This window comes from Canis aureus, chromosome 31 (genome assembly GCF_053574225.1).
Source record: "Canis aureus isolate CA01 chromosome 31, VMU_Caureus_v.1.0, whole genome shotgun sequence".
Classification (NCBI taxonomy): Eukaryota; Metazoa; Chordata; class Mammalia; order Carnivora; family Canidae; genus Canis; species Canis aureus.
This window is the reverse complement of record NC_135641.1, coordinates 7,040,650-7,065,252: the sequence shown is the minus strand read 5'-3', so window position 1 is coordinate 7,065,252 and position 24,603 is coordinate 7,040,650. Positions and strand designations below refer to the sequence as shown.

The 24,603-nt window shown below is 37.1% G+C and overlaps 1 long non-coding RNA gene across 1 annotated transcript; it reads left to right on the top strand.

The window, feature by feature from the left end:
- Window positions 1-5,611: 5,611 nt before the first annotated feature.
- LOC144302144 (uncharacterized) lies at window positions 5,612-22,208 on the top strand. Its single transcript, XR_013369015.1, has 3 exons — window positions 5,612-6,329; window positions 9,823-10,224; window positions 22,115-22,208. It is a non-coding gene; the product is annotated as an uncharacterized LOC144302144 (long non-coding RNA).
- The last annotated feature ends 2,395 nt before the right edge of the window (window positions 22,209-24,603 follow it).

Sequence of the window (24,603 nt, the reverse complement as noted above, 5' to 3'; positions counted from 1 at the left end):
TTTTTATAAGCAACTATTGCACTGTGGTTAATGATTCTCCTGAATGATGGGAGAGCAAATAGGCAACTTAAAAGAAAAATTTTATTCTCGTGTCAGGAGATGGGAATGTTGAAATTGTAGGCATCAGAGCTGTGCTTGTAGGAATTTAATATGGCAATTAAATTATATTTTGTGTTTATTCTGTAACAGGTGCTATTCAAAGCAAACAACATGCATTAATATTCAATAATTCAAAAAATGAAATTATTTTCTTCATTGGGTATGGCGGAATCAGATATTATCTTGTGACTTTGTTACTATTTATAAGGCTATCTTACAGTTTTAATATAAATAAAAAGGGTTTGCAACTGGAAAGTAACTTTAGAAAAGATCCAAGTGTGAGTGCATGTGCATATGTGTACGTGTGTGTATTTTAAATAATGGAGAAACTAAGTGGCTTTTGGAGATCTGCAAGTCCCAAGGTCACTGGAACCATTAAAGTAACTGGTGAAATGAGTATAAATGTCGGTTTTCCTAATCCCATATCATCAGGATCTTTCTCTTAAACCAAAAATAAACTACAATGAACTAATCTAAGAGATGACAGATGTTCCAATTTTAATAAGCCTTTTAATACTTGTGGGTAACAAACTTCTCCAAACTAAACCTAATATTCCTGATTTTTGTAATACCTTATCTAACTTACATGTTTTTGTGACATTCAAGCTAAAATATAGAGCTAAATAAGCTTCACAATAGATACATCAAGTATTACCTTTAATTCTACTATCACCCAGGCCGAAATCTGGTCTCTACTATGTAGACCAGCTGCAATTTACTAAAAACAAAATCTTCCTGGACTTCGGTGTCCTCATTCTTCAGAGAATAGCAATAATATCACCTCATCACATCATGCTAGGGGGATTCGATGACTGGAATGCTTTAAATTGTGCTTTCTATTAAGTGCCCTTTAAGTCGTACAAAAATTATCAATAGCATTATTACATCATTATCAAGGAATTATTTACAAGATCCTAATGTGTTTATCACCTTTTATATCTTGTCTATATGATAGCTTGGAAATAAAGATTTCCAGATGATCAAAACTTTGTGAAAATCTAGGTCATCATCCTTTGAATTCATATATTTGAACTTGATATAAAATGAAAACCAGATCACATTTAATGATTTTTTTTTATTTATTTATTCATGAGAGACACAGAGAGAGAGAGAGAGACAGACAGACAGACAGAGACACAGGCAGAGGGAGAAGCAGGCTCCATGCAGGGAGCCCGACGTGGGACTTGATCCCAGGACCCTGGGATCACACCTTGAGCCCAACGCAGGTGCTAAACCATTGGGCCACCGGGGCTGCCCCACATTTAATGATTTAAAAAATGATTGTGTGAGGGGATATTTTTTTAAAAATGGACTGAGTTATGCTTTGGGTTACTTGAAAAAAAATTCCAACCAGCAAAAGAAAAGCTGCTGAATTTTAGTATCTTTTTATTGTTATAAATCACCATGGAAAGAAACGCAATCAACAGGAACAATTAGAACACATTGAAACGAGTCAGAATCGTACTTTAGCTCTCAATTCTATAGCAAATGTGATTACTAAAACCAAAGGAAATATTTGACACCAACTTTTATTATTAACATGGATACTAAACCAAAGTTTATAAAACTACAATGATTTTTAAATATAGTTTTTCACATTAAATTTATTTTTAGGTTTCATGCAGTTTTATGGTTCCAATATACATTGTAACATAGTCACTGTAACTGTCACTAAGTGACACAGTACCTTTCAGAAGAAGGTTCTGTAATCTTTGATACCAGTGAACAAAGAATGGTAAAAATGTATACCTGTATAACACCCACTGGATCACTAGCAAGATATATGTTTATTTTAGTAAATAAGATTTTAATATCATGATAATTATGTTATAAATCCATAGTAAAAGTTAATTTATTATTATAAAGACAATAGTTTTCAAGTGTTGTTATGCTAGGTTTCTTTGGCAGAAATGTGTCTGACTCCCCCTTATCTTTAATACCTAATTAGGAAATATTCACCCGAGAGTCATTTTCCCTTTGTATGAGCTTCCTGTTCTGAGTGAAGCCCCGGCTCTTTTGAAATCCTTGGTAAAGAGCTCATCTTTTCCCGCTTAAACTAAGATGGTTAAATTGCAGCCTAATGAACGGATCAGCAGTGGGGTTGCCAAGTGATAGAAAGTTCGTAGGAAAAGGTACTGGTAGCATGACTTGGGAAGGTGTCTTGGCTTAAGCCTGTCGTTTGTGTTGTCTTAAGTCACCTTTATCCCCAGTTCCTTATTTTACAGGTGAAAAAAATAAAGGCCTAGAGAAGGAAGGAGTTTTCTCAGAAACAAGAAGGTACTTAGGGAGCACCTGGATGACACAGTGGGTTAAGTGTCTCACTTTGGCTCAGGTCATGATCCTGGAGTCCTCTGTTGGGCTTCCTGCTCAGCTTCCTTCTCCTCCTGCTCATACTCTCTCTCTCACTTGCTCCAATAAATAAATAAAATCTTTAAAACATTTTTCTTAAGAGGTAGTGAGAGAATTTTGGGGTCCTGCACTTGTTTTTGCTACAGCATCTTACAAAAGCCTAAGGTCTTTGATTAGAATAAATTTTGGAGAAGTACAAAGAGGTCAAGTCACTAGCTACTTTAGCTCCTAGTAGGAAAAACATAATTGAAGCAAAGGAAATTAATGTAACATTAATTTTTATATTATCTGTATATTATAAACCAGATATAATTGTATATTGCATATTATATATAAATTATATAAACTTAATCTAATGCATTTTACAGAGTATTAAATCTATTGTATTAGATATTAATATATTAATTATTAAATACAATTATGTACAATTATAAATTTTATATTCTTTGTGTATTATAAAATGTGAGGGATCTGAACAGAATGAAGACTTCTTGAGTAGCACACAAAGAGATGCATAGAACCCATATACACTGGTGATGCAATAAATCAATATCTTTATGTGTACACAGATTAGCATGGATTGAACCAAACTGGATTGCTAAATCAAATAATTTAATTTTAATATTACAGGTTTTTCACATGGCTAAAAAGTTAAAAATAGTTTAAAAAAGAATCATTTATTTGTTACTTATATCCTAAATTTTTCCCAAAAAATTAATTGCAGAAAAATATGAGTACCTACAGTTAGTTTTACAGAGCATAAAATAGAAGGAGGAGGAATGCTGAGTTTTGGAGATCTAATGCAGTGACACTAAGCGCAGTACCATATGCTTGAGAAGACTGGAGGCAGACTGTTTGGGTGCAAATCTTCTCACCAGTTATGAGCAGCATGAACTGGGACAAATTTAAGTTATCTTTGCCTCAGAAAAGGAGGATAATAATAGTAACCATCTCATAGGGGCTTGTGAGGATGAAATGAATATCTACACACACACACACATACACACATACCCAGACTCACACATATCCACACACACATTTTTCCCTTTATTTTTTAAATTAAGTTTTTATTTTAATTCCCATATAGTTAACATACAGTGTTATATTAACTTCAGGTGTACAACATCATGATTCCACACTCCCATACATCACCTGGTGCTCATGATGACAAGTGCCTTCCTCCGTCCCTGTCATCTATTTCACCCCTCTACCCCGACACCCTCCCCTCTGGTGACCATCAGTTTGTTCTCTAGAGTTAAGAGTCTTTTTCTTCATTTCTCTCTCTTTTTTTTCCTTTGCTCATTTGTTTTGTTTCTTAAATTCCACATATGAGGTGAAATCATATGGCATTGTCTTTCTCTGACTGACTTGTTTTCTCTAGCTCCATCCATATAGTTACAAATGACAGAATTGCATTCTTTTTTATAGCTGAATAATATTCCATTGTATATATATACCACATCTTTTCATCTCTCAATGGACATAGGCTACCTCAATAATTTGGCTACTGTAAATAATTTGCAATAAACATAGGGGTGCATGTATCCCTTTGAATTAGTGTTTTTGTGTTTTGGGGGTAAACATCCCCTAGTGCAATTGCTGGATCATAGGGTAATTCTGTTTTTAAGTCTTTGAGGAGCCTGCACACTGTTTCCCATGGTGGCTGCATCTGTTTGCATTCCCAACAACAGCGCATGAGGGTTCCTGACACACACACACACACACACACACACACACATTTTATAGTGCTTACAGCAGTCTGAAAATGCACCTTGTGTTAATTTGCTAGGGCTGCTGTAACAGACTAGCATAGTCTGAGTGGCTAAAACTACAGACATTTATTTCTCACAGTTTTGGAGACTGGAAGTCTAAGACCAAGCTGTCAACAAGTTGAGTCTCTCCTCTGGTTCTCTCCTTGCTTGCAGATAGTCATCTTCTCCCTGTGTCCCAATATCATCATTCCTCTGTGCATGCACGTCCCTAAGTGTCACTTCTTTTTCTTATAAGGACACCAATTGCATGGGATTAGAGCCCCATCCTATTGGCCTCATCCTAATTTAATTACCTTTTTTAAAGTTGCTCTCTCCAAACATGGTTACATTTAAAGGTCTGGGGATTGGAAATTCAACATGAATTTTGTCAGGACACGATTCAGCCCATAACAAACTATTCGGATTTCCTGCCTTGTGGAGTATAATTGTCCAAATATTTACACTGAGGCTACACTTCCCACAGGTGGGCTCCTCCTGGCCCACGGCTGAGTGTGAGAGGAACATGGGAGGCCACTGCTCTAAGACTAAGTTTCTTAGAATTACAGGCTTGACATATTCCAAGTCCTCTGTCTTTCTTTTCCTCCCTCACTCCCTCCTTTGCAATCTTCCTTCCTGCCTTCTTGGCTTCTTGTCTTCCTTCACGGGGACCAGACCAGTGGCACTGTCTGAGAACTCTGCCAGCCTGCTCCAGCTCTCTTGCTATTTTTTTGCATAGGTGTTTCCCCCAGTAAACCTCTTACATGTCTAATCCCATTCTATCAACTGCTTCTCAGAGGGTCTAGACTAATTTAGTGCATTAAATGATGCCAGGCCCATGGTATATATGCTGCTTTTGGTGGAGCCTCAGAATTGGGGATGGATGTGGGAAAGCTGTAGAGAAGTAGGGGAAGGTTTCAGGTGTGTTTTGATTGGAGATGTGGGCAAGGTGAAGCTGGAAGCCAACTAACCAGAAGTGATTGATTCTGAGCTAGAAACGGAGGTAAACAGTAGGGAAGCTGGCAGTTATTGAACACATCTTGACTGTTCTGGGCTAAGTGCTTCAGAGAGAATGGTTTGACTTCCTGTTCTGGTAGCTGCAAAGGTGTGGGCCAGAGCACTAGTGTCAAATCTTAGCCCTCCTGTTTAGATTACTCTCTTTAGCTTGCAAGCAGCTGGCCAATTCAGGAAAGGCTAAAGATCTAGATCTTTTCTGCTTGTGGGCTGCCTATTTGTCTCTGTATTTTGAGATTTGCTTGACCTTTTTATTATTATATCATCACAGTGATCACCTGGTGAAAGAGCATCTAGACAGAACTTAAGATTCTGAGATAGAATGCAACTGATCAGCATCATGACCATTATGACAAAAATGGGAACAAACACCATTCTCTCTAAGATTCTTTGGAACCAGTAGCCCCAACTGCCTAACCCAGACCAAGAGAACAAATCCCATAGGGCATGAGGATCAACTTTAGAGACTCAAATAGCATTTTCTTTAAAGCAATACTAGCTTGTTTATCTCTCCTGTTCCATTGATCTAAATGCAACAAAAACTTCAGCAATAGCACAGATGCTACCATGAATGACTAGCCAACAAGAAATCCAGGACAATGTAATGGTTTATCACTACTTTTGCCAACAAGCTGAGACTGATCTGTATTCCATCTATGGCAAAAGTGTTATCATCAATAACATTTGCCAAAGTTAGTAATAGGTTTCCTGGTCTTCTCTATTTGTATCATCCCCCACCCTCCACTGGGAACACTGCTCTGATCATTCACATAAAAAATGAATCTGTATTTCTCCCAGGTGAAGTGCCTGAATAATCAAAAATGGTCTTATTTTGCAACTCATGTCTGGAGTTGGATTCTCCAGCTTTGGTTATTTATGGACTTAAATAAATAAGTCTGTGTCTCTGTGTACAGACAAATCTTGAAATACTTTCCTAAGTGCAAGAGGTGTTAGTTTGAGAAAAATAGGTCCAGGCATTTTGGACACAAAGAAAATAGTATTTAGTAGGGGTGCATGGATACTCAGGAAAAAAGATATTTATTATATAAGGTCAGAACCAAGGCCTTACATTAGCTAGGTTACAGATTTGGCTCTCCACTGGTGTCTTCAAGATGACAGGTAAGGGTAAATAAATGGATTTTAATGATTTGTTCTGTTTCTGGTTATAGATATATTTGTTTAAAGTCATTTGTCCATGGAGGTGCAAGTGGAAATGTCATCCACTGTGATTCCCTGTGGCCTCATTTGATGAGACCAGAATTCCTCAGGGGCAATTTTATCATGGTGACAGCTGGCTAATCCAGTAGTCTAAAACTGAAGGCAGTTAATTTCTGAGAATCTTGGTGTGCAATCCTCTATTGGAATGGTCTCTCAGTTGTGTGGTATTCCGAACCAATTCTTTAATTGTGATATTGTGAACCTAGGGACTGACTCTCTGGAATTTTAGTGCTATATTTATAGACAGGTACCTGATAAGACTCAATAACTAGAAATGGCAGGCTGGGCTTCAGTCCCAGCTCCTCCTCCTCCTCCTCCTCCTCCTCCTCCTCCTCCTCCTCCTCCAGGCAGCACCAGGATAGGATTTTTTTTAAATAAATTTATTTTTTTATTGGTGTTCAATTTACCAACATACAGAATAACACCCAGTGCTCATTCCGTCAAGTGCCCCCCTCAGTGCCCGTCACCCATTCCCCCCCAACCCCCCGCCCTCCTCCCCTTCCACCACCCCTAGTTCGTTTCCCAGAGTTAGGAGTCTTTATGTTCTGTCTCCCTTTCTGATATTTCCCACACATTTCTTCTCCCTTCCCTTATATACCAGGATAGGATTTGAAGAAGCCAGAGATGTCCTGAACTTAGAAGAAAAGGCAAGAGCTGACTGGTCAGGGGAATGAAACCTGGAGAGGGAATGGGAGATGAAAGGTAGCAGAACCCAAGAGGGAGGGGTGTAGTGGTGAGGGCAAAAAGAAAAGACAGAATTAAAACATATTCAAATCCCATAAAGAACAGAAGGTGGATGAAATCCATTTGAAGGTGTTCAAAGATTCCTTTCAATGAGTTTAAGAGAAATTTTTGTCTGATGTCTCTTCCAATCTGTGAAATCTTGGGGTTGAAGTGTATGAAGAGGCTTTTTAGGAAGATTTTATGGGAAGGTGGCATTATGCTGTTGGTTGATTGGACCGGGTGTAGTAGATAAGTCTCTTGCAGAATTTTACCATGTCTTCATGAAGCAGGAGTCTGCTATTGTAGATGAAATGTCTGAGGGCACAAGTCTCCTAGTTACCAATTCATAGGGAGATAACTGATAGGACTCCAAGAAGGTGAGCCATGTGATGGTAAAGGCTAATGGGATTTCCTGTGGACGAGGACACTCCAGGGTTTCTGAAAGAACTGCCAGTTACAATGTAAGGATGTTGCTTGTTCTTTCAACTTTTTCAGAATATTGTGGGAAATAAAGGTGGTGTCATTTTTGGGAAAGTGCTTAGGCCTCACAGAATTCTTCTGTAATGGGTCCTATGAAGTGTGTCTCCATCATGTGATATAAAAGTTGGCATGCCATACTTTTTTATATTTACACATATTCCTTCATGGAGAATAGAACCTGAATAAAAACCCACTGAAAGGTGTACAAAGGGACCTTGAACCTTTCATTCCTGGCTATGTGTCTGTCACCTTTACAGTTACGTTGTCCATAGGTGACACATGCCATGAAAATAACCTCAGCTGTCTTTCTAAAGTTTTTCCACTAACATTGACTTGAGATAGTAATCAATGTGTCTGTACCATGAGTGGTTTCATGGAGAAATTTAGCTAATATCCATTTTAAATAATCTGATGCTACCAAGCATCTATCTTGGGAGTTCCAGAAGTTATATCTGAGGGCAGGATCCAACCAGAATATTTCAGTTCTTCCTTTTCAAAATCAGAGACTAAGCACTGCATTTTATAATGACCTCTTTGAATCCCTCCAGAGATTTATCATTTGAGGTTCTATACAGAATAACCTTGATTAAGACTACCTATTTGATGCAGTGATCTGCTGGAGAATTTCGTTTAGTGTCCATGTTATCTTTTACATGGGTCTGTAGCTTTATAATAGTTCTCTAGAAGTAGGAGTGCATGAAAGTTCCTTTATTTTCAGACCATTTTTATTTTTGAAGGGGGACTCCAGCTAAAGAGAAACCCTTTTGTTTCCAAAGCATCCTAAAGTTATGTACCATTCCAAAAGCATACTTGCTATCAGTATGGATGTGGACTCTCTAGACTTTGGCTAGTTGAAAAGCTTTTGTGAGAGCAATAAGTTTTGCTATCTATGTATAGAGGTCTATATTCTACAGGACTGTTTAGGTTAGAGATAGCATAGCCTGCTTGATTAGCTTCAGTTTTAATTTTGAGGTATGATTCATCAATAAATAATATTAGATCAGGGTTCCCAGTGGGGAATCTAACACACATGATTGAGGTACCAAAAGTTCCCTACCTGATGTAAAATAATCCTCAGGTTCCTTTTCTTCAAGCAGGGGCAGGACTCAGGGTATTGAACAAGTGGATAGTCATGTGAGAGGGTGAAAGTAACACCATCTCATAGAGTTAATTAGCTGGCTGAAAAGTGTTGTATGTTCTCAGACAGTTGTCTGGCAACCATGGGATCAAGTGTGGAGGCTAGAACTAGTTCAAAAGAACTACTAGCAAGTTTTTCATTGGCAACTCTTCCCCTAAGACAAGAATGATAAGCCTTCACGACTGCGTTAAAGGTAAGGCTATAGTGATAGGTGTTTGATGGTTCCCATATACCACCAAAAGAGCAAAAAAAAGTTTGTCCAAATCAGGTCATGCACAAATAGACCCCCAAAAAGTGTTTTGTAGTTAGGAAACCTTGGAAGAAACTTCTTTAGGTTCCAGAAGACCTTGTACATGTTTGGGCACCCAAAGCGGAGGATCTCTTAGTGAGGACTTAGTCCATTCATAAATGCAGCCTCAGAAAAACATTGGCCAGCATCATCTTCAGTATCCAGATAAGACTAGAAATCTTCCCACTTGTCCTTCTCTAAGAGTCAAAGAAGGTGAATAGTCTTTATCAAAACTGAATGGGTTTTTTTTTCTCCATAGATAGGTCATCACCTAAATAATGGAATGTAAAATTGGTAAAATTGTGATTTATCTTTTGTAACTGTATTTCTTTTTTCATCTAAGGCTCAGACGAAGTAAATGGCATCCTTTTCATAGGCTTCTTTTTTCTTTCAACATAGTAGGGGGACCATTTACATATTGTATCAGAACTGAATCACAAAGGAAATTTAGATCTCTTAAGTCTTGATTGCGGACCTCGGAAAAGGTAGGAGGGGCCTTTAGTGAACCCATGGAACGTAATTATCCAGGTATATTGTTATCTTTGCCCTGTGAAGCCAAAAAGGTCTTCACTGTACTGATATGTAGGCACATTGAAAAAAGCACAATCCACTATAATGAAATAAGTGGCTCAAAAGGAATTGATGATAGGATGAGATCTGGGTTAGATACCCCTAGGAAGTGAGGAATAACAATATTGTTGATGCCCCTGACTGAAAAAAATCAATATCTTCATTCTTTTCTTTCTTTATTTTTCTATTGGTAGGACAATTTTTATCCCAGTATCCCTTCTTTTATAATAAATGCAAGTATCCTGAGAATAGTTGAAGAGATCAACACAAAGAAAGCAGATTGCAGATCTGGTGCTGACTTACCATATTGGTGAAGACTTGACAAGCCATGAACAGCAAGACACAAAGGGATTCTATGGGTCCTGCATCTGTTTGAAGGCTGGGGGCCAACGATAAGCAGGGCAAATCATTTTTCCAGGAAAGCCCCAGAAATAAAGGAACTCCACCCAAATGAAACAAACAAACAAACAAATTAGAAGCTGTTTATTCAGAGCTTGCTGAAGCAAAGAAAGTCAGCCACCATCGCTTGCATTTGGCGGAAACTCAAAGGCAGGCAAAGGAGGAGGAATATTCATAATTAAAAAGAAAGACTTCAGGTATGCTCTAATTGGAGATTGTTGGCATGGGGAAGGTGAAGGCAGGTTAACCACAAGTGGGGCATCTCATATGATTGTTTGGGGAACACATTTGGCTTTCTCTAGTTGGTCCCAAGTTGGAAGCAGGCACAAGAATAAGAAAACTAGCAGTCAATGCCTAATGTCTGCTCTTTCTGGGTTTGATGTTGCAGGAGTTGATGTTTGATTTTCTGAGTTGATTTCTGTAGAGTTTGTGACTCAGAGTTCTATTGTCATACACGAACTGTCCACTCTCCACTTGTATAATTAGCCTCTCAATGGTCATTATGAGTAATATTATAAAGATATTATGTTGCAAAGAAAGAAATTTTGTTGCAAAGAAATAAGAAAATATGAACAGAAACTTAAAAAAAAAGATATTATTTATTTATTCATGAGAAACACAGAGAGAGAGAGACGGAGATGTAAGCAGAGGGAGGGAGGAGAAGGAAGCTCCCCACGGAGAGCCGAATATGGGACTCGATCCCAGGACCCTGGGATCACGACCTGAGCAGAAGTAGATGTTCAACCACTGAGCCACCCAGGCACCCCAGGAACAGAAACTTCTGAAACATATATCGACTCCTCTTAATTTGCCCTGTAACAACATACATAAAATTCTTAGCACAGATTGAGGATTAATCAAATATCATAAATATGTTTGGAAATTCTGGCTTATAAAAACCTGTCAAAAGTCAATATTATGCATCTCTGATATCTAGGAGTTCAGCCGAGGGGTAACCATAACTTGCTATAAATTCTTTTGTAATAATTCTTGTCAACAGGAAGGGTATCTCTGATCTACTTTGTCTTTCTGTAGATCTCATTCAAAGTCTCTGTATATCATGGTTTCATATCTCTCTACGTAAATTTCAAATTCTTGCTCAAGTATTGTGATGGAAATGTGTTCATGTCTCCTAAAATTTGGATGCATGTCTTATTGACCTTCATTCTGGAGTGTTCCATCTGAAATTGTCATCTTTTCCAGGTTTCTTTTCTTGTGTGCCTGATTCCTTTTTTCAAATCTTTCAGTCACTCAGTTCGCAAAACTTGGGGGCACCATGAATTCCTACCCTACCTCCTATACTCCCCATTAGTCAATGCTTGGGTGTGACTAAGCCTACTTTTAAGATAATCTTAAATCTGTTTCTTCTTCTTTACTTTCACTGACACTTCCCTAATTTAAGTTCTCATTAAATTTCAAGAAAGAGAGTGCTCTCCCACATCCCAGTCATTCTCAATCTGATTAGAAGTAACCATTGTCATCAGGTAAATATGCCTTAAAGCTAGACCTGACCATTTAACCCCTCCATGAAAAGCTTTCACTTATTCTTTTATTATTCATACTAAAGCCCAAATTTCCTAGCTCTCTAGTATGTGGTATTCTTCATCATCACACAATACTTCCTTTTTTCCTCTTTATTAGCTCCTATAACTCTTAACCAGGGCCTCCCTTGTTAATGTAAATGCTCAGCTTCACATGAAAGATACCCATGTACATGTCCAATCTTTTTTGTTAAACAGAAGGATTTATGAGTACCATATCCATTTCTGATTTATCTTTTCTTCTCTACAGAATTTAGAATAATGAATGTTATCTGTTAAACAATACAAAATGAATAATTGAGTCAATAAACATTAGTGTATAGGTAGAAATAATTAAAAGTGTAGTGATAGTGGCAAATTAAGATTTGATAAATGTTATGATTGTGGCAAAGTTATGCGCTCTACTATCATGGTAGTTCATTTCTATAAAGATACTGAACAGGGTTTGAATTTGAGGTGAATTCTGAATGAATGATAGGAATTTCCATACAGGAAACAGAGAAAACCTGATGCTGATGAGAGAAAGAAACTTCAGGAAAATTTTTGATGTTCACGAATGAGCATTTTACTCTAGCAAGATAATAGAAAATCTTGATTATCATTGAGAAATCACTTATTTCTCCTTTCTTGCATTGTTTCCTTGTATTAAGATGGGTATAGAAAAATATTCACAATAAACTGTGGAGAATAAAGTATAAATTAAGTGGTGTAGTAATTTGAATGTATGATTTGAACTGAAATATTTTGCACTAAATGTGATAAACGTTAGTCATTAAAGTTGTAGAAAATAACTTGAATTCTGGAGTGATGAAAAGAGACTAATATGGGATCTAAAAGATGTTTCCTCCTGACCTAAGTTTAAGAATGAAGTAAAAACTTGTCTACTGTGGGGGATATTGTAAGAAGAGTTTGTAAGTATTGTAAGGAAGATATTTTAAGTTACCACTTTAGAGTCTTTCTGATAAGATCTGTGTTTTACTTTGGTATAAACAAAATACACAAGCAAGATTGGACTCGTCTACTTTCTTCTTTACTTTAGCAAGAAGTTAATGTTGCAAAGGGTTCTTTAATTAAAGCTTGATTAACCAGAATGTTCCTTGGTGAAACAGATGGGCAAGCTTGATACTATCAAGAGAATAAGAGAATTTTTAGTCTTCCTGACAATGCTTGCTTTCTTGTGTATGTTGTAAACTGTCGTTACTGTGCCCTGTAATGATTTTGAATGCTGCTGGCTCAAGGGAGAGATGAGAAGCCAGTTAGATCAATATCTGGAGAAGGAAGCTCTTGGGTAAAAACAAAATGTATAGCTGTGGTATCAGGGATTGTATTTCCATCTTGGGAATTTTTAACTAGTGGAATTATATTTCAGGAAATGCGGAAATAGCTATGACTCACATGAACCCAGACAGCATTTACCCAGATGGCTCAATTTATTTTATGAAAATATAGTCACTTTTCCTAGAGGTAGGAAATGGTTCTAAGCAATCATTCTCACCTTTGTCCCAAGGTGGGTCAAGTAATACAGCATATCAGGAAGACAGAACAATCTTTGGGCCTCTGTCCATCAAAGGATACCACATTATTTACCACCATACACCTATTGGCTTGAGAATTGTAGCTATACAACCTTCTTAAGATTAATGTCTCAATACTTTTTCATAATAGCCTGGAACAGAGAGGTGTACAAGTCTTAGGGATGCCTTTCCACCCTGCCCTGGATCAGAAAATGCATTGGCATAAATTTTACTTGTCCAGCTATCTTTGAGATTCCCCCAGAAAGGATAAAAGTCAGATGAAATGTTCCTTTTTTTATTAAATGTTCCCTGGCTACTCCAGCCAGGAGTGATTTAAGTGGCTATAACTGTCCAGCATGGTTTGCCCCACTTATAGAGCGTTAATCACATCTCACCTTGAAGTCATTACCTGTCGGACCTCCTCACTAAATCTCTTGGCAGGTAGAGTTCTGCTTTTAACTTTGAGGCTACTGCAGCACCAAGCACACAATAGTGCCTTGCACATAATAGGCACTCCCTGTATTTTCTATGCATGGATTATCAAATTTTAATTCATACTCTTCCTCTCACAACTTTCCAGAATACCACTTGTATGGATATAATCAGTACATGTTTGCATATACATCATATGGTGTGCATTTTCATTCAGAATGGTTTTATTAATTTTACATATTTACTTGAATATTCTGAGGCAACCTATCTTGAGAGCTCTATTGTTATTTCATGACTGGCCATTACTGAGCTGTCTTTACAATGAGATGGCTATTCCCCTAAGGCTGAAGTATTGGGAGCTCATGTGTTTAAAGGTCCAAGATCAGGAACAATCCTCAGAGGGAAAATAGGATAATGGAGTAATAATTGCAGCTGATTGCAAAAATAGATTTTCACCCTTTCATGAAATAAAAGGGAGTGTTGTTTAATTGCTGTAAATGCGTCCTATCCCTGCAGGAATTGGATTCAGAAGATATTGCTGCGTTACAACACCTGGGAATCTAAATATGGTTTTGTACTGATTGCTGACTATTATTTTTAGATCTCTGTAACCTCTTGTCTTCCTGTGGCTGCTGTATGAATACTCTGGCACAATGATAATAATACCATAGAATTAATTAATTCCATTAATGTTATGCCAGTATTTGTGAAAGGCGTCAGTATGGTTCGTGTACTTAAAATTTCATTTTAAAGAAAGGTCACACAGTCCACTATGCATAAAAGGTGTTATCAAACAAATTAATGAGACAGAAACAATGTTTATTTTAATGGTCCTTGCATCTATTACTGTATGAAGCCTTAGTAAAACAATGGTATGATCCATGGAAAGCAAATCTGGCAAATGAGTTTCTTGAAGTGGAGATATTAAAAAAAATAATTTTATAGGCAGTGACACTATTTTATAGGAAGCTCAGATTTAAAATTCTTTTCAAGAGATTTAAGTGCTCATTCTTACTTAAACACTTAGCTATTTGCTTTCCTTTTCATGCAATTTTCCCCTGTCTTATTTTTTCCATCTCTGACATTAGACAATCTACATTTTTATTTCAAGGATGTTTGTGATATAGTTTTAAGCAAAACAAACACAAAAGGTAAATAGCATAAAGCAAATCATTATGATCATTCTCACTGATATTTATCAATCGACACCACAAAATAGCAAGTATTGTGTCTTTAGGTCACATTTTATCACGTTAACAATAAACCAAACCTAATTATATTCCAGTCTCTGTTAGTAGCTATTTGATTTTTTTTTAATTTTTATTTATTTATGATAGTCACACAGAGAGAGAGAGGCGCAGAGACATAGGCAGAGGGAGAAGCAGGCTCCATGCACCGGGAGCCTGATGTGGGATTCGATCCCAGGTCTCCAGGATCGCGCTCTGGGCCAAAGGCAGGCGCCAAACCGCTGCGCCACCCAGGGATCCTGTTAGTAGCTATTTGGATGCAAGTTCAAGTCACTTGATGTCTCTTGTGCTTCAGTTTTCATATCAATAAAATGATGGTTTTAGATTATTTTGAGGGCAACATCTGTGGTATTTATGTGTGGGTATGTGTATGTGCAATATGGCGATTTATCAGAAATATGCATTTGGGTTTTGTCCACAGCCCTGGCTCACAGTTCTCAAAACCCTTGGAATTGCCTAAGAGTTGAGAGCAGTGAAGTGTGTCTTTTGATAGGTTGATGAGGTGACTTCTGCACTTGAGGATGAGGGCTGGTTGCCTGGACAATCAACCAAGTGGTTCCAGGGTTGGTGCCTTTAGTCCCTACCCCCTGACTCCCTAGGGAGGGAAGAGGAGCTGAAATTGGATCAGTCACCTCCATTTAATCAATCATATCTGTGTGATGAAACCTCCATAAAAAAGGATGAGTTTGGAGAGCTTCCAGATTGGTGAACATGTGGTGTTCTGGAGGGAGTGGGGTGCTCAGAAAGGTCATGGAAGTTGCATGCTTTTTCCCCACACCTTTCCCTGTGCATCTCTTCCAGCTGGCTGTTCCTGTATTATATCCTCTTACAATAAACCAGAAATCTAGAAAGTAAAATGTTTCTCTGAGTTCTGTGAGCAGCTCTAGCAAATTAATCGAACTCAAGGAAGGTGTCTTGGGAACTTCCAATCTGCAGCGGTTCTGCCAGAAACAAAGCTGGCAACCTGCCTTTGGGATTGGGAATCGGCAGTGGCAGGAGGGGACGGGGTGGTAGGAATGAGTCCTTAGCCTATGGGCTGTGATGCCTTCGGGTGGGGACTATCAGAAGGGACTTACACTGAATTGACTTAACTAGGACACTGAGCTAGTGACCAAGAACTGCTCTTTGGTGTGGGGAAGTGTCCCCACACACGTGCTGAAATTGGGTCCAGAAACCCATTATAGTGTGTGTCTTAATAAAAGAATCAAAGCTGACAGCAGATCATTTAGGTTACATCATTAGCTGAAAGGAACTTCTTCCTTCCTTCCTTCCTTCCTTCTTTCTTCTTCTTCTTTCTTTCTTTTTCTTTCTTTCTTTCTTTCTTTCTTTCTTTCTTTCTTTCTTTCTTCTTTCTTTTTCTTTTCTTTCTTTTTTAAAGATTTTATTTATTTATGCATGAGAGACATAGAGAGAGAGAAGCAGAGACACAGGCAGAGGGAGAAGCAGGCTCCATGCAGGAAGCCCGACGTGGGACTCGATCCTGAGCCTCCAGGATCAAGCCCTGGGCTGAAGGCGGCGCTAAGCTGCTGAGCCACCCGGGCTGTCCTTTTTTAAATATATATATTTAAAGATTTTATTGAAAGGAACTTTCTTGAGAAACTTCGACGTGCTGTTGAAATAAGTGTTTTTAAACAAATATCAGAGAAATGCTTGTTTTTGTAGGTAAAGAACATTTTCTGTTTAAGGGTCCCATTTAAAATATCAGAAGCATTTTAGTTAGAGTCATTTCTGACAGTCATTCATGTATTTTACATATGGCTCTGGATCCATTTCCATTGTGTTATTTCCTCCCTTTTAAGAGATCAGGGAATTTAAATATCTTTTTTCCCCCTGCAAATATTATTAAAGATAAAATTCCAATACTGCTAATGTTCATACATTTTTACAAGGGGAGATATCAGAACTTAGGTAATTCACAGAAAAGTGAATAACCCCAATCCATGATTTGCATGTACAGTGTTAATTTTCTGATGAATAAGAGTATAAATATCCTAAAATTCATGTGTAAAATCTGTCATTTTTTTTTTCTGCATGGAAGTCAGGATTTGCTTTATTTTGGTGGTTCCACCTTTGGCATCTAATTAGGTGGGAAAATGCCTTTTGCTTACCCCCTTCCCCTTTCATAGTAAGGGGTGTGCAGAGCTGTATGCCACTTTCATTGAAACGGGAGAGGGAAGATTATTTAAGAAGAGCCTGGGCCAGGATGTCAGACACTTGCAAGCCTGATGCTATCTGGTACTCAGATGGAATTCTCTCCCACGAAACCCTGCACAAAGAGTTATTCTATTCTATTCTATTCTATTCTATTCTATTCTATTCTATTCTATTCTATTCTATTCTATTCTTTTCCTTTTCCTTTTCCTTTTCCTTTCCTTTTCTTTTTTTCTTTTCTTTTCTTTTCTTTTCTTTTCTTTTCTTTTCTTTTCTTTTCTTTCTTTTCTTTTCTTTCTTTCTTTTTCTTTTTATAGCTTTCCTTCTATTGCTAGTGCTCAAAGGAAGGAAACAAATACATAAATCTCATACCCAGGTTCTCAATAGGAAACAACACTCCACCACCTCTATTTCATTCTTTCCACAAAAGAAGCATGAGGGAAAACACTAAAAATCTAGGTCTAGGCACTCTCAAATTATTCTCTGAAACTTCACTTTAAAAATACCTCGTGAGAAGAATATTTCTAAGGTTTAGATTTGAATGAAATTATTGAGAAAATTAACTATATACTGAAATTGGTGGAGGCTTTTAGACTTAAATTTTTTTTTTCCAAAAGATTGGCTTAAAATATGTATTTAGAAAGAGGAAGAACATTTCTCATTACAGCATCCTAAGAGAGAAGCATGGATTTAGAGTTGGTTTTTCACAGTGGGAAAAAAGATTACGTCACAATCACTGAAGCGGCATACGTTTCTATATTTCAAAAAAACTGATTTCTGTTTTTGAATTGATTTTCATAGTTTCTGGCCAGTCACATAAAGACTTTGTACCCCAAACAACTGGGCTGTGCAGGTGTGAATCTGAAGTGCGGTCCTAGGAATCTAAATACCAGTATCGCGTTAGGACATGGTGCAGCATGTCACTTTGTTACAGACAGCTTACCAAAGTAAAATTTTTCTTACCATTTTAGAAAGTTGTATAGTGTTTGTTTAACACTTTTTTGCTATTTTTTATTGAAAATGTCTACTTATTAAAAGTATCTTTTTCTGTAATATCATCAAGACACACCATTACTCTGCATTTTAAGAGATGTGACTAACCCTTCCTTCACAGAGCTTATATTTCTATTTATTTTATATTTCTCAATTTCCATCTCAGCTTATCCATCAAAATCATGTATATATTTATTTCTATACTGGTCTCTATACTGTTGTTATGCAAAAAACACTCTCATTAAAATAAGAATACCAGTCCTTATATTTTATTATACCATTTTAATTTGACCAAATTACAGAATGCCATGTTTTAAAATCAGAATTGTTAATGTCTTTGTTAATAATGTTATGGCTTTAGTATTTTATTTTTTAAAATCCAGGTTTAAATTAATGTAATTTGGCACAGACATGAGAAGATTCATAAATGGTCCATAATATAAAAGATTACTGAGATATAGCACCATTTTTAAGATAATGTGAATGAAACTTTTTTTCACATTCTTCATGTGAAGATTCTTCCCTGAATTTTCACAAGATTCAGCGGCTTTAGAATCACCTAGAGATATAGTATTCTATCACTTTTTAAATATCTTCAATTTGATTGTAATAGGTTTAAATTAATATTCAGGTACATGTAAGCTTACCTTTTAAGGAGTTTCATTTCTTTGTGATGCTTCTACACTATAGCCAGCTCCACTGGATTGTGCTACATTGGAGGAGGGTGTCACTATTTCTGGCATATGAGCATTCTGATTTCTAAGATTTATGATTCATAAAAATACAATATTTTCCTGATGCTGTAATAAAAAGGTCCCACATACCAAATAGAATACGATGGATCATAGGTATCAGATTATCTCAAGAGAATATCGTTCATTTCTTTCTTTTCTGGAGAAAACTAAAATTATCTCTAAATTAAAAATCAAATCAGAGGACTATAAAGCTAATAGGATAAGTTGGCCACATCTATTTCTTAAGTATGCATGTTTCATGGGCACTTAGCTCTCATTATTATTACAGGTTATCTCTGAGAAAATATTAAATTATTTAAGAGGAAGTTTTATTTTTCACAGCTTCAAAAATAATATTCAGGATCTGAATAGACACTTTTCTGAAGCAGAAATATAGATAGCCAACAGATCACATGAAAAGATGCTCAGTATCGGTGATCATCAGGGGAATGCAAATCAAAACTACAAGAAATATCGCCTCACACCTGTCAGAATGGCTATCATCAAAAAGATAAGAAGTAAATGTTGGCAGAGATATGGAGCAAAGGAAACATTTGTGCACTGTTGATGGGAAATTGGGGCAGTCATTATTGAAAATTGTATGGTTTCTCAAAAAATTAAAAATAGGGGGCACCTGGGTGGCTCAGTCTTTTGTGTCTACTCTTGGTTTCAACTCAAATCATGATCTCAAGGTCATGAGATCCAGCCTGGCATTGGGTTTTGCACTCAGCATGAGTTGCATTGAGATTCTTTCTCTCTCTCTCTCCCCCTGCTGCTCCCCTCTGTTCACACTCTATAAATAAATAAATAAATAAATAAATAAATAAATAAATAAATAAATTTATAAACAAACAAACAAATAAATAAATAAATAAAATCTTTAAAAACAATTTAAAAATGTAATTACCTTATGATCCAGCAATTCCACTGCTGGGTATTATCCAAAGAAAACAAAAACACCAATACAAAAAGATATATACTCCCATATGTTCGTTGCAGCATTATTTATAGTGGCTAAGATGTGGGAGCAACCTAACTGTCCAATGATGGATGAATGGATAAAAATGTTGTACAAATGGAAAGAATGAAATCTTGCCATTTGTGACAACATGGATGGACCCAAGGGCATTATGCTAAGTGAAATAAGAGAAAGACAAATACCATATGATCTCACTTATGTGTGGAATCTATACAACAGGAACAAACCCCCCCAAATAAAGGAACAAAAATCCAAGCTCATAGATAGAGAACAAATTAGTGGTGATTTGGAATTGGGAGTGGGAATTGGGAGGGGTGATGGGTGAAATGGGTCAAGGGAGTCAAAAGGTACACTTTTCCAGTTTTAAAAAAGTAAGTCATGGAAAAATAATGTATGCAAAGGTGACTACAGTTAATAATACTGTATTGCATGTTTTAAAGTTGTTAAGAGAGTGTTAAAAGTTGTCATCACAAGAAAAAACGTTTTTTAACTATATATAGTGATTGATGTTAACTAGACTTACTGTGCTGGTCATTCTACAATGTATACGAATATTGAATCATGTCGTACACTTGAAACTAATACAATGTTACATGTCAATGAAACTTTAATTTAAAAAATAATATTTACATGATTAGGAAAACTGAACATAAAAAGAATGAATAAAACCATTATATAATTTTTAAATTTTGAGCAAGAGCATTTGAAGCTAGTGAACTCTTGAACAAGTTGACATCAAAATATTATTCAGAGGGGAAGCACATTAGAGCATTAGAACAGGGGCAGATGTCAAGGGAATCTTAAAAAGTCATTTATATTGGGACACCTGGGTGGCTCAGTCAGTCAATGTCTGCCTTGGGCTCAGATTGTGATCCTGGGGTCCTGGGATCAAGCCCCTTATCTGGCTCCCTGCTCAGCGGGGAGTCTGCTTTTCCCTCTCCCTCTGCCTGCTGCTCTGCCTGCTTGTGCTCTCTCTCTCTCTCTTAAAAATAAATAAATAAAATCTTCTAAAAAATAAAAATAAAGTCATTTATATAAACATAAGAGTTAATTATCTTATTTTTTTAATATTTTGAGTATTCACCATTCTGAACATTTTAAAAAGAGTTAGGACCTTTTTATTAAAAAATTTAGATGCCATAATGGTGAAGAGTGAATTTGTGCTCTTCTTCAAACAATAAGAAAAACACTCTAACTATAAAGACTTTTCAAAGATGTTCAAAAATTGGTCTTATATAATTTGAAAATCCTCTGGCTTTACCACACATTAAATGTTCATGATCCCTTGGTATAAAAGAGCTGTATTAGTATTCATATAAATAAATAAATAAATAAATAAATAAATAAATAAATAAACATACCAACTTTGTTTTCTTATTTATATTTATACTAGACTTTAGTCTGAAATCATGAATTTTGTTTTTTTTAAAAAAATTTTTTTTATTTATTTATGATAGTCACACACATAGAGAGAGAGAGAGAGGCAGAGACACAGGCAGAGAGAGAAGCAGGCTCCATGCACCGGGAGCCCGACGTGGGATTCGATCCCGGGTCTCCAGGATCGCGCCCTGGGCCAAAGGCAGGCGCCAAACTGCTGCGCCACCCAGGGATCCCAAATTTTGGTTTTGATAGAGTTTTAAGTATATAAAACTGTAGAAACCCCATTTCCAATGAAGATTCCTGATTTTCATTAAAACAATTTAATGGACTACTGAACAAGCTTCAAAAATAATATTCAGTATCTGAATGGAGACCAGTGGAGATGTCACTGGTCTGAAACCACATACATATTACTGTTGGTTTTTTCTTTATAGTTCATTTATTTCAGTTTCTGTTGTTCCTTTATTGTTTAGGATTAGCCAGTCAACTAGAGAATTTATTTCTCTTTATTTGGATGAAAAATTTTGCAGGGATAGCACTATTCCAGTGACTGAGGAACAATTTTCTCAGGAAAGATCTCCTAGGGGAATGGTTTGCAGACCTCAGCAAGCCCTGTTGTGAAGGAGCCTCATGGAATTTTATGTGTCCTTCATCCTCTCCAAAGCTTCTCTTAGCTGAACTCAGGGATCTAAGGATCTTAATCATCCAGAGGGGGGAAAATATGAATGGCAATATAGGGATTGACTTTACTTTAGGTATTTTAATTCCATAATAAATTATTTTAGTCCAAGTTGACTTTTGACTTAAGAACATCACAGTTCTGGGGCAGCTGCCTGGCTCAGTTGGTAGAACATGCAACTCTTGATCCCTGGGTCATAAATTCAAGCCTTGCCTTGGGCAAAAAGCTAACTTTTAAAAAAAGTCAGATCTGTATGCAGGTGCACAAGCTCTTTCTGCAGCAAAATGTCATTTCACAAAAAAGCACACGTTAATTTCAATGAAATGTGAATGAATGAATATTTAAACAAATAAATAAAAATCAATGGTGACTCTAAGGTAATATATTTGAAAATGACACTCAGCAGAGGTAAAGAATTTCTTTGTTGTTTCTTTCAGGAAGCACTCCACAAATATTTGTTGACCTGGAGTGACATTATCCATCTGAAGTATTGTCCCCTCCAAACTGGCTACCTTCAAGCCTTGTGCTTTTTTTATTTTTTTTATTTTTTTTATTTTTTTTTATTGGTGTTCAATTTACTAACATACAGAATAACACCCAGTGCCCGACACCCATTCACTCCCACCCCCCGCCCTCCTCCCCTTCTACCACCCCTAGTTCGTTTCCCAGAGTTAGCAGTCTTTACGTTCTGTCTCCCTTTCTGATATTTCCCACACATTTCTTCTCCCTTCCCTTATTTTCCCTTTCACTATTATTTATATTCCCCAAATGAATGAGAACATATAATGTTTGTCCTTCTCCGACTGACTTACTTCACTCAGCATAATACCCTCCAGTTCCATCCACGTTGAAGCAAATGGTGGGTATTTGTCATTTCTAATAGCTGAGTAATATTCCATTGTATACATAAACCACATCTTCTTTATCCATTCATCTTTCGTTGGACACCGAGGCTCCTTCCACAGTTTGGCTATAGTGGCCATTGCTGCTAGAAACATCGGGGTGCAGGTGTCCCGGCGTTTCATTGCATTTGTATCTTTGGGGTAAATCCCTAACAGTGCAATTGCTGGGTCGTAGGGCAGGTCTATTTTTAACTGTTTGAGGAACCTCCACACAGTTTTCCAGAGTGGCTGCACCAGTTCACATTCCCACCAACAGTGTAAGAGGGTTCCCTTTTCTCCGTATCCTCTCCAACATTTGTTGTTTCCTGCCTTGTTAATTTTCCCCATTCTCACTGGTGTGAGGTGGTATCTCATTGTAGTTTTGATTTGTATTTCCCTGATGGCAAGTGATGCAGAGCATTTTCTCATATGCATGTTGGCCATGTCTATGTCTTCCTCTGTGAGATTTCTGTTCATGTCTTTTGCCCATTTCATGATTAGATTGTTTGTTTCTTGGTGTTGAGTTTAATAAGTTCTTTATAGATCTTGGAAACTAGCCCTTTATCTGATATGTCATTTGCAAATATCTTCTCCCATTCTGTAGGTTGTCTTTGAGTTTTGTTGACTGTATCCTTTGCTGTGCAAAAGCTTCTTATCTTGATGAAGTCCCAATAGTTCATTTTTGCTTTTGTTTCTTTTGCCTTTGTGGATGTATCTTGCAAGAAGTTACTATGGCCGAGTTCAAAAAGGGTGTTGCCTGTGTTCTTCTCTAGGATTTTGATGGAATCTTGTCTCACATTTAGATCTTTCATCCATTTTGAGTTTATCTTTGTGTATGGTGAAAGAGAGTGGTCTAGTTTCATTCTTCTGCATGTGGATGTCCAATTTTCCCAGCACCATTTATTGAAGAGACTGTCTTTCTTCCAATGGATAGTCTTTCCTCCTTTATCGAATATTAGTTGATCATAAAGTTCAGGGTCCACTTCTGGATTCTCTATTCTGTTCCACTGATCTATGTGTCTGTTTTTGTGCCAGTACCACACTGTCTTGATGACCACAGCTTTGTAGTACAACCTGAAATCTGGCATTGTGAGGCCCCCAGATATGGTTTTCTTTTTTAAAATTCCCCTGGCTATTCGGGGTCTTTTCTGATTCCACACAAATCTTAAAATAATTTGTTCTAACTCTCTGAAGAAAGTCCATGGTATTTTAATAGGGATTGCATTAAACGTGTATATTGCCCTGGGTAACATTGACATTTTCACAATATTAATTCTGCCAATCCATGAGCATGGAATATTTTTCCATCTCTTTGTGTCTTCCTCAATTTCTTTCAGAAGTGTTCTATAGTTTTGAGGGTATAGATCCTTTACATCTTTGGTGAGGTTTATTCCTAGGTATCTTATGCTTTTGGGTGCAATTGTGAATGGGATTGACTCCTTAATTTCTCTTTCTTCAGTCTCATTGCTAGTGTATAGAAATGCCACTGACTTCTGGGCATTGATTTTGTATCCTGCCACGCTACCGAATTGCTGTATGAGTTCTAGCAATCTTGGGGTGGAGACTTTTGGGTTTTCTATGTAGAGTATCATGTCATCGGCGAAGAGGGAGAGTTTGACTTCTTCTTTGCCAATTTGAATGCCTTTAATGTCTTTTTGTTGTCTGATTGCTGAGGCTAGGACTTCCAGTACTATGTTGAATAGCAGTGGTGAGAGTGGACATCCCTGTCTTGTTCCTGATCTTAGGGGAAAGGCTCCCAGTGCTTCCCCATTGAGAATGATATTTGCTGTGGGCTTTTCATAGATGGCTTTTAAGATGTCGAGGAATGTCCCCTCTATCCCTACACTCTGAAGAGTTTTGATCAGGAATGGATGCTGTATTTTGTCAAATGCTTTCTCTGCATCCAGTGAGAGGATCATATGGTTCTTGGTTTTTCTCTTGCTGATATGATGAATCACATTGATTGTTTTACGGGTGTTGAACCAGCCTTGTGTCCCAGGGATAAATCCTACTTGGTCATGGTGAATAATTTTCTTAATGTATTG